The sequence below is a fragment of the Arachis stenosperma genome, chromosome 9 (assembly GCF_014773155.1).
Source record: "Arachis stenosperma cultivar V10309 chromosome 9, arast.V10309.gnm1.PFL2, whole genome shotgun sequence".
NCBI lineage: Eukaryota > Viridiplantae > Streptophyta > Magnoliopsida > Fabales > Fabaceae > Arachis > Arachis stenosperma.
The window spans coordinates 9,466,467-9,477,828 of record NC_080385.1 but is presented as its reverse complement, the minus strand read 5'-3'; positions in this window follow the sequence as shown (position 1 = coordinate 9,477,828).

Sequence of the window (11,362 nt, the reverse complement as noted above, 5' to 3'; positions counted from 1 at the left end):
CTCAGCTGGTGGATCTATACACATGAGGAAGACAATTGAAGAAGCTCAAGAGCTTATAGACACTGTTGCTAGAAACCAATACTTGTATTCTAGCAATGAGTTCGTTCCAAAGGAGGAAGTCATGGCATTAGTCCTTGATCCTAATCCTCAAGAACAGATGAATGAGCTTAATCAACAATTGCTCCTGATGACAGAACAATTAGCAGAATTTAAAGAGATGCTCCATGAAACTAAAGTTGCTAATAAGAGCATAGAACTACAGTTGAATCAAGCAAAACAGCAAATATCTAAACAAATAACAGAGGAGTGTCAAGCAGTTCAATTGAGGAGTGGAAAGACCTTGAATAACACTGTTCAAAAGAGTAAAAAGCCAAACAAGGAACAAGTGACAGAGGACAACCAAACCTCTGTTCAAAATCCCTCTGAGGACAGTAAGAGCCCAGAGAGGAATATTGGCGTTCAAACGCCAGAAAGGGAAGGAAAGCTGGCGTTAAACGCCCATTCCTTGCCCAGTTCTGGCGTTTAAACGCCAGAAAAGGGGGAAAAGTTGGCGTTTAACGCCCATTTTCCACCCAATCCTGGCGTTCAAACGCCAAAGGGAGATCAGACACCTGAGAGTGCTGACAGTAATCCCTCTAACAAGGCTTCTTCAACCACTTCTGTAAGGAATAAACCTGCAGCATCTAAGGTTGAAGAATATCAAGCCAAGATGCCTTATCCTCAGAAACTCCGCAAAGCGGAACAGGATAAGCAATTTGCCCGCTTTGCAGACTATTTAAGGACTCTTGAAATAAAGATTCCGTTTGCAGAGGCACTTGAGCAAATACCTTCTTATGCTAAGTTCATGAAAGAGATCTTAAGTCATAAGAAGGATTGGAGAGAAACTGAAAAAGTGTTTCTCACTGAAGAATGCAGTGCAGTCATTCTAAAAAGCTTACCAGAAAAGCTTCAAGATCCTGGAAGCTTTCTGATACCATGCACATTAGAAGGCACTTGCACCAAGACAGCTTTATGTGATCTTGGAGCAAGCATCAATCTAATACCTGCATCCACTATCAGAAAGCTTGGGTTGATTGGAGAAGTCAAACCAACCAGGATATGCCTCCAACTTGCTGATGGCTCCATTAAACACCCATCAGGCATAATAGAGGACATGATTGTCAAGGTTGGGCCATTTGCCTTTCCAACTGACTTTGTGGTGCTGGAAATGGAGGAGCACAAGAGTGCAACTCTCATTCTAGGAAGACCTTTCCTAGCAACTGGACGAACTCTCATTGATGTACAAAAGGGGGAAGTAACCTTGAGAGTCAATGAGGATGAGTTCAAGTTGAATGCTGTAAAAGCTATGCAGCATCCAGACACACCAGATGACTGCATGGGCGCTGACATTATTGACTCTCTGGTAGAAGAGATCAATATGGCTGAAAGCCTAGAATCAGAGCTTGAGGACATCTTCAAAGATGCTCAAACTGATCAGGAAGAGCCAGAGGAGGCAAAGGAATTTTTGAAAATTCCTCAGGAGGAGGATAAGCCTCCTAAGCCTGAACTTAAACCACTACCACCATCCCTGAAATATGCATTTCTGGGAGAGGGTGACACTTTTCCAGTGATTATAAGCTCTGCTTTAAATTCACAGGAAGAGGAAGCACTGATTTAAGTGCTAAGGACACACAAGACAGCTCTTGGGTGGTCCATCAGTGATCTCAAGGGTATTAGCCCAGCTAGATGCATGCACAAGATCCTGTTGGAGGATAATGCCAAACCAGTGGTTCAACCACAGAGGAGGCTAAATCCAGCCATGAAGGAGGTGGTGCAGAAAGAGGTCACTAAATTACTAGAGGCTGGGATTATTTATCCTATTTCTGATAGCCCCTGGGTGAGCCCTGTCCAAGTTGTTCCCAAAAAGGGAGGCATGACAGTGGTTCATAATGAAAAAAATGAACTGGTTCCCACAAGGACAGTCACAGGGTGGCGCATGTGTATTGACTACAGAAGACTCAATACAGCTACCAGAAAGGATCATTTTCCTTTACCATTCATAGACCAAATGCTAGAAAGACTAGCTGGTCATGATTATTACTGCTTTTTGGATGGCAATTCAGGCTACAACCAAATTGCAGTAGATCCTCAGGACCAAGAGAAAACAGCATTTACTTGCCCTTCTGGCGTATTTGCCTACAGAAGGATGCCTTTTGGTCTGTGCAATGCACCTGCAACCTTTCAGAGGTGCATGCTCTCTATCTTCTCAGATATGGTAGAAAAATTTCTGGAAGTCTTCATGGACGACTTCTCAGTATATGGAGACTCATTTAGCTCCTGTCTTAACCACTTATCACTTGTCCTGAAAAGGTGCCAAGAGACTAACCTGGTTTTAAACTGGGAGAAATGTCACTTTATGGTGACTGAAGGAATTGTCCTTGGGCACAAAATTTCAAGCAGGGGAATAGAGGTGGATAAGGCAAAGGTAGAGGTAATTGAAAAATTACCACCACCTGCCAATGTTAAGGCAATCAGAAGCTTTCTGGGGCATGCAGGATTCTACAGAAGGTTTATCAAGGATTTTTTGAAAATTGCAAAACCTTTAAGTAACCTGCTAGCTGCTGACACACCATTTGTGTTTGACACACAGTGTCTGCAGGCATTTGAGACCCTGAAAGCTAAGCTGGTCACAGCACCAGTCATCTCTGCACCAGATTGGGCATTACCATTTGAATTAATGTGTGATGCCAGTGATCATGCCATTGGTGCAGTGTTGGGACAGAGGCATAACAAACTTCTGCATGTCATTTATTATGCTAGCCGTGTTCTAAATAATGCACAGAAGAATTACACAACCACAGAAAAAGAATTACTTGCAGTGGTCTATGCCATTGACAAGTTTAGATCCTACTTAGTGGGATCAAAGGTGATTGTGTACACTGACCATGCTGCTCTTAAATACTTACTCACAAAGCAGGATTCAAAACCCAGGCTTATAAGATGGGTGTTACTTCTGCAAGAGTTTGATATAGAAATAAGAGACAGAAAAGGGACAGAGAACCAAGTGGCTGATCATCTGTCCCGGATAGACCCAGTAGCTGGGACGTCCCTCCCTTCTACTGAGATATCTGAGACTTTCCCAGATGAGCAACTCTTTGCCATTCAGGAAGCTCCATGGTTTGCAGATATTGCAAACTATAAAGCTGTGAGGTTCATACCCAAAGAGTACAGTTATGTGCAGAGAAAGAAACTAATTTCAGATGCCAAGTACTACCTTTGGGATGAACCATATCTCTTTAAGAGATGTGATGACGGAGTGATCCGCAGGTGTGTACCCAGAGAAGAAGCACAAAGGATCCTATGGCACTGCCATGGATCACAGTATGGGGGACATTTTGGAAGTGAGCGAACAGCCACTAAAGTTCTCCAGTGCGGCTTCTACTGGCCTACTCTCTATAAAGATTCCCGAGAGTTTGTGCGTAACTGTGACAGTTGCTAAAGAGCTGGTAACCTGCCTCACGGATATGCCATGCCTCAACAAGGGATATTAGAGATAGAATTGTTTGATGTATGGGGAATTGATTTCATGGGACCATTCCCACCATCATACTCAAACACTTATATTCTGGTGGCAGTGGACTATGTATCTAAGTGGGTAGAAGCAATTGCTACACCCACTAATGATACCAAAACCGTATTGAAATTCCTCCAGAAAAACATTTTCAGCAGGTTTGGCGTCCCCAGAGTGCTAATCAGTGATGGGGGCTCTCATTTCTGCAACAAACAGCTATACTCTGCTATGGTTAGATATGGAATTAGCCATAAAGTGGCAACTGCATATCATCCACAGACAAATGGGCAAGCTGAAGTCTCTAACAGAGAGCTAAAAAGAATCCTGGAACGGACTGTAATGGCCCGAAGAAAGGATTGGGCAAAGAGCTTGGATGATGCTCTGTGGGCATACAGAACAGCATTCAAGACTCCTATAGGAACCTCTCCATACCAACTGGTGTATGGGAAGGCCTGTCATTTGCCTGTGGAACTGGAACATAAAGCCTACTGGGTAACCAGATTCCTAAACATGGATGCACAGTTAGCTGGTGAGAAAAGACTGCTCCAGCTAAATGAGCTAGAGGAGTTCAGACTCAATGCCTTTGAAAATGCAAAAATTTATAAGGAAAAGGCAAAGAAATGGCATGACAAGAAGTTGTCAACCAGAGTCTTTGAGCCAGGACAAAAGGTTCTGCTCTTTAACTCTAGGCTCAAATTGTTTCCAGGAAAACTCAAATCCCGGTGGAGGGGTCCGTATGTGATTACAGGAGTCTCACCATATGGGTATGTTGAGCTTCAGGATACTGATTCTGACAAAAAGTTCATTGTTAATGGACAGAGAATCAAGCATTATCTTGAAGGCAATTTTGAGCAGGAATGCTCAAAACTGAGACTTGAATGATTCTCAGTGAAAGTCCAGCTAAAGACAGTAAAGAAGCGCTTGCTGGGAGGCAACCCAGTCATTAGAAAGTTGTATGAATTGTTCTTACATAGGCAAGTATCAAGAATGAAGGAATTCACAGAGTTACAGAAGGATTCAGCTCAAAAAGCAGAGAAAATGAGCTTACTGGCGAAAAAACGCCAGTAAGGGGCATTTTGGGCGTTAAACGCCAGAATGGGCACCATTCTGGGCGTTTAACGCCAGAATGGGCACCATTCTGGGCGTTTAACGCCAGAATGGGCACCATTCTGGGCGTTTAACGCCAGAATGGGCACCATTCTGGGCGTTTAACGCCAGAATGGGCACCATTCTGGGCGTTTAACGCCAGTAATGGTACCATTTTGGGCGTTAAACGCCAGAATGGGCACCATTCTGGGCGTTTAACGCCAGGTGTGCAGCATCCTGGGCGTTTTGAAAAAACGCCCAGTGACAAAGGATTTCTGGCGTTTAACGCCAGCCAGGGCACCTGGCTGGGCGTTAAACGCCCAAAAGGGGTAGCAAATGGGCGTTAAACGCCAGAATGGGTGCCATTCTGGGCGTTTAACGCCAGAAAGGTGGGGGGACCACATTTTTGTTTTCAACTCAATTTTTTTCAAACTTTCCTCTTTTTAACCATACTCTTCTACATAAATGCACTTCAACCTTTCATAATTCACTTTCAAATCTTCACAAATCAAAACCATTCTTCAAATCTATTTCAAATTAATCCCAAATCTTCTTCAAAAACTCACCCTTTTCTCAATTTCTTTTCATATCTTCTCAAATCTCCTTTCAAATCTCTCTTTTTTTCGAAAACTCCCCTCCCCACCTTATAAATTCACGTTTAGCTCCCTCATTCCTTCACACCATTCGAATTTCCTCTTCCTCCCCCTCTCTTCTCTCTTTTCTTTTGCTTGAGGACAAGCAAACCTCTAAGTTTGGTGTGCTTTTTCGTGATCACTAAGCCAAGATTCATCAATATCATGGCTCCTAAGGGAAAACAAACCAATTTGAGAGGCAAGAAAGAGACTAATCCAAAGAATCTTTGGAATCAAGAGAAGTTCTTAACCAAAGAACATGAAGACCATTATCACAAAATAATGGGTCTGAGGTCAGTGATCCCGGAAGTGAAATTTGATCTGAAAGAAGATGAATATCCAGGGATCCAAGAGCAAATTCGAAACAGAGGATGGGAAGTTCTAACCAATCCTGAAATAAAGGTTGGAAGGAACATGGTTCAGGAATTCTACTCAAATCTGTGGCTAACAGATAAACAGAGAATGACTGGAACTGCTTACCATACTTACAGAACCATGGTCAGAGGGAAAGTTATGTACTTCCATCTGGACAAAATAAGAGAAATCTTCAAATTGCCTCAACTACAAGATGATCCTGACTCCTTCAATAGGAGGATGGTGAGAGTAGATAAAGGGTTGGATCAAGTTCTAGAGGACATATGCCTCCCTGGGACTAAGTGGATAACCAATTCTAAGGGTGTCCCAAACCAACTCAAGAGGGGAGACCTCAAACCAATTGCAAGAGGTTGGCTAGACTTTATTGGGCGTTCCATATTGCCCACTAGCAACCATTCTGAGGTCACCATCAAGAGAGCAGTGATGATTTATTGCATTATGCTTGGAAAAGAGGTGGAGGTCCATCATCTGATTGCCTGTGAGATCTACACAATTGCAAATAGGAATTCCACTGTAACCAAATTGGCTTATCCAAGCTTGATCTCCTTGCTCTGTAAAGAGGCTGGGGTGAAGATGGAAGCAGATGAATTCATACCCATTGAACATCCAATCACCAAGAAGTCAATGGAAGGAGCAAGAGAAGCAGGGGCGTGAAATCCAAGAGATGAAGCGCCAAAAGCTCTCCTCTCAAGCTGAGGGAGCATCCACTTCTCAAAATCAAGGTTGTTGAGTCCTAACTCTGTGAAAACCTCTATCATTAGGAGCCTATTTTTGTCGTTTTTCTTGTTTTGTTTTCTATTTTTTATTTTTTTATTCTCATCTTATATCTATATTTGAGTCTTGTTCTTAGTTCATAATTAATAAAATTTATGCCTTAAAGTTATGAATGTCCTATGAATCCATCACCTCTCTTAAAAGAAAAATGCTTTAATCACAAAAGAACAAGAAGTACAGGATTTCGAAACTTATCTCTGAAACTAGTTGAATTAGTTTGATGTGGTGACAATACTTTTTGTTTTCTGAATGAATGCTTGAACAGTGCATATGTCTTTTGAATTTGTTGCTTTGAGAATGTTAAAATTGTTGGCTCTTGAAAGAATGAGGAGAAAGAGAACTGTTATTGAGGATCTGAAAAAATCATCAATTTGATTCTTGAAGCAAGAAAAAGCAGTGAAAAAAAAAAGAGAAAGAAAAAGAAAAAGAAAGAAAAAGAAGGAAATAAAGTTGTGATCCAAAGCAAAAAGAGTGTGCTTAAGAACCCTGGACACCTCTAATTGGGGACTTTAGCAAAGCTGAGTCATAATCTAAAAAGGTTCACCCAATTATGTGTCTGTGGCATGTATGTATCCGGTGGTAATACTGGAAGACAGAGTGCTTTGGGCCACAGCCAAGACTCATACACTGGCTATGTTCAAGAATCAATATACTTAACTAGGAGAATCAATAACACTATCTGAGTTCTGAGTTCTTATAGATGCCAATCATTCTGAACTTCAAAGGATAGAGTGAGATGCTAAAACTGTTCGGAGGCAAAAAGCTACTAGTCCCGCTCATCTAATTGGAGCTATATTTCTTGATTTTGGAGTCTATAGTATATTCTCTTCTTTTATCTTATTTTTTTCAGTTGCTTGGGGACAAGCAACAATTTAAGTTTGGTGTTGTGATGAGCGGATAATTTGTACGCTTTTTGGCATTGTTTTTAGTATGTTTTAGTATCTTTAGTTAGTTTTTAGTATATTTTATTAGTTTTTAATTAAAATTCACTTTTCTGGACTTTACTATGAGTTTGTGTGTTTTTCTGTGATTTCAGGTATTTTCTAACTGAAATTGAGGGTCCTGAGCAAAAATCTGATCCAGAGACTGAAAAGGACTGCAGATGCTGTTGGATTCTGACCTCCCTGCACTCGAAGTGGATTTTCTGGAGCTACAGAAGCCCAATTGGCGCGCTCTCAACGGCATTGGAAAGTAGACATCCTGTGCTTTCCAGCAATATATAATAGTCCATACTTTGCCCAAGATTTGATGGCCCAAACCGGCGCTCAAAGTCACCTACAGAAATTCCAGCGTTAAACGCCGGAACTGGCATAAAATTTGGAGTTAAACGCCCAAACTGGCATGAAAGCTGGCGTTTAACTCCAGAAAAGGTCTCTACACGAAATTCCTTCATTGCTCAGCCCAAGCACACACCAAGTGGGCCCGGAAGTGGATTTTTCTGTCATTTACTCATTTCTGTAAACCTTAGGACACTAGTTTACTATTAATAGGATCTTTTGACATTGTATCCGCACCTTATGACCTCATAACACTTTAGACGTTTCATTGTATACTTCCACAGCATGAGTCTCTAAACCCCATGGTTGGGGGTGAGGAGCTCTGCTGTGTCCTGATGGATTAATGCAATTACTACTGTTTCTTATTCAATCATGCTTGCTTCCATTCTAAGATAATACTTGTTCTTAATCCGGATGAATATGATGATCCGTGACAATCATCATCATTCTCAACCATGAACGTGTGACTGACAACCACCTCCGTTCTACCTTAGATTGAGTAGTTATCTCTTGGATTCTTTAATCGGAATCTTCGTGGTATAAGCTAGAACTGATGGCGGCATTCAAGAGAATCCGGAAGGTCTAAACCTTGTCTGTGGTATTCTGAGTAGGATTCAATGACTGAATGACTGTGACGTGCTTCAATCTCCTGAGGGCGGGGCGTTAGTGACAGACGCAAAAGAATCACTGGATTCTATTCCGGCCTGATTGAGAACCGACAGATGAATTCCGCTATGCTGTGACAGAGCATATGCAATCGCTTTCACTGAGAGGATGGGAGGTAGCCACTGACAACGGTGAAACCCTACACACAGCTTGCCATGGAAGGAGACTTGCGTGTTTGATGAAAAAGACAGTAGGAAAGCAGAGATTCAGAAGATGGAGCATCTCCAAACCTCAACCTATTCTCCATTACTGCAAAATAAGTACCTTTTTCATGTTCTTTTGCTTTTTACAATCAATCCTGATAATTTCTGATATCCTGACTAAGATTTACAAGATAACCATAGCTTGCTTCAAGCCGACAATCTCCGTGGGATCGACCCTTGCTCACGCAAGGTATTACTTGGACGACCCAGTGCACTTGCTGGTTAGTTGTGCGGGATTGCAAAAGTGTTGTTGCAATTTCGTGCACCATACTCTCCCAAATAATACAGAAGAAAATCCAAAGGGAGAGTGCAAGGCCATCAACATGGCCGAATTCTGGAAGGAAGAAGAGGCAGAGGACGCCACTGAGGAAGACCTCACTGGACGTCCACTGGCCTCTAATGAGTTCCCCAATGAGGAACCATGGGAATCTGAGGCTCAAAATGAGACCATAGAGATTCCATTGGACTTACTTCTGCCATTCATGAGCTCTGATGAGTATTCTTCCTCTGAAGAGGATGAGTATATCACTGAAGAGCACATTGCTAAATACCTTAGAGCAATCATGAAGCTAAATGACAAGTTATTTGGAAATGAGACTTGGGAGGATGAACCCCCTTTGCTCACCAAAGAACTGGATGACTTGTCTAGGCAGAAACTACCTCAAAAGAGGCAGGATCCTGGGAAGTTTTCTATACCTTGCACCATAGGCACCATGACCTTCAAGAAGGCCTTGTGTGACTTAGGGTCAAGTGTAAACCTCATGCCCCTCTCTGTAATGGAGAAATTAGGGATCTTTGAGGTGCAAGCTGCAAAAATCTCACTAGAGATGGCAGACAACTCAAGAAAACAAGCCTATGGACTTGTAGAGGATGTTCTGGTAAAAGTTGAAGACCATTACATCCCTACTGATTTCGTAGTCCTAGAGACTGGAGAATGCATGGATGAATCCATCATCCTTGGCAGACCCTTCCTAGCCACAGCAAAGGCTGTGATTGATGTTGATAGAGGAGAGTTGATCATTCAAGTGAATGAAGAATCCTTGGTGTTTAAGGCCCAAGGACATCCCTCTATCATCATGGAGAGGAAGCATGAAGAGCTTCTCTCAAAACAGAGCCAAGCAGAGCCCCCACAGTCAAACTCTAAGTTTGGTGTTGGGAGGCCACAACCAAACTCTAAGTTTGGTGTTGAACCCCCACATTCAAACTCTAAGTTTGGTGTTGGGAGGTTCCAACACGGTTCTGAGTATTTCTGAGGCTCCATGAGAGTCCTCTGTCAAGCTAATGACATTAAAGAAGCGCTTGTTGGGAGGCAACCCAATGTTTTATAGTTAACTATTTTCTTTTGTTATTTTATCTTTTTTGTAGGTTGATGATCATAAGAAGTCACAAAAACAATGAAAAAAGCAAAAACAGAATGAAAAACAGGAAGAAAAATAGCACACCCTGGAGGAAGAAGCTGCTGGCGTTTAAACGCCAGTAAGCCTAGCAATTGGGCGTTTAACGCCCAGTCTGGCACCATTCTGGGCGCTTAACGCCAGAAAGGGGCACCAGACTGGCGTTAAACGCCAGAAAAGGGCTAGAACCTGGCGTTAAACGCCAGGAATGGGCACCAGCCCGGCGTTTAACGCCAGAAATGGCTCAAAACGTGAATTTTGATGCCATTTGGTGCAGGGATGACTTTTCCTTGACACCACAGGATCTGTGGACCCCACAGGACCCCACCACCACTCTCTCTTCTTCCCCCATTCACCAATCACCTCAACACCTCTTCCCCAAAAACCCTTCACCTATCAAATCCCATCTTTCTCTTCACCACTCACATCCATCCTTCATAAAACCCCACCAACCTCACCCTTCAAATTCAAACCACTTTCCCTCCCAAACCCACCCATAATGGCCGAACCATTACCCCCCTCTCCTATATATACCCTTCTTCAACCCTTCATTTTCACACAACCTAAACACCACTTCTCCCCTCTTTGGCCGAACACACCACCATCTCCCTCTTCTTCATTTCTTCTTCTTCTACTCTCTTCTTTCTTCTTTTGCTCGAGGACGAGCAAACATTTTAAGTTTGGTGTGGTAAAAGCGTTGCTTTATCATTTTTCCATAACCATTATGGCATCCAAGGCCGGAGAAACCTCTAGAAAGAGGAAAGGGAAGACAAAAGCTTCCACCTCCGAGTCATGGGAGATGGATAGATTCCTCTCAAGGGTGCATCAAGTCCACTTCTATGAAGTTGTGGCCTTGAAGAAGGTGATCCCCGAGGTCCCCTTTTCACTCAAAAAGGGTGAATACCCGGAGATCCGACATGAGATCCGAAGAAGAGGTTGGGAAGTACTTACCAACCCCATTCAACAAGTCGGAATCTTGATGGTTCAAGAGTTCTATGCTAATGCATGGATCACCAAGAACCATGATCAAAGTATGAACCCGGATCCAAAGAATTATCTTACTATGGTTCGGGGGAAATACTTGGATTTTAGTCCGAAAAGTGTGAGGGTGGCGTTCAACTTGCCTATGATGCAAGGAGATGAGCATCCTTATACAAGAAGGGTCAACTTTGATCAAAGGTTGGACCAAGTCCTCACAATCATATGTGAAGAGGGCGCACAATGGAAGCAAGATTCAAGAGGAAAGCCGGTTCAATTGAGAAGGCATGACCTCAAGCCCGTGGCTAGAGGATGGTTAGAGTTCATACAACGCTCAATCATTCCCACTAGCAACCGGTCCGAAGTTACCATAGACCGGGCTATCATGATCCATAGCATCATGATTGGAGAAGAAGTGGAAGTTCAT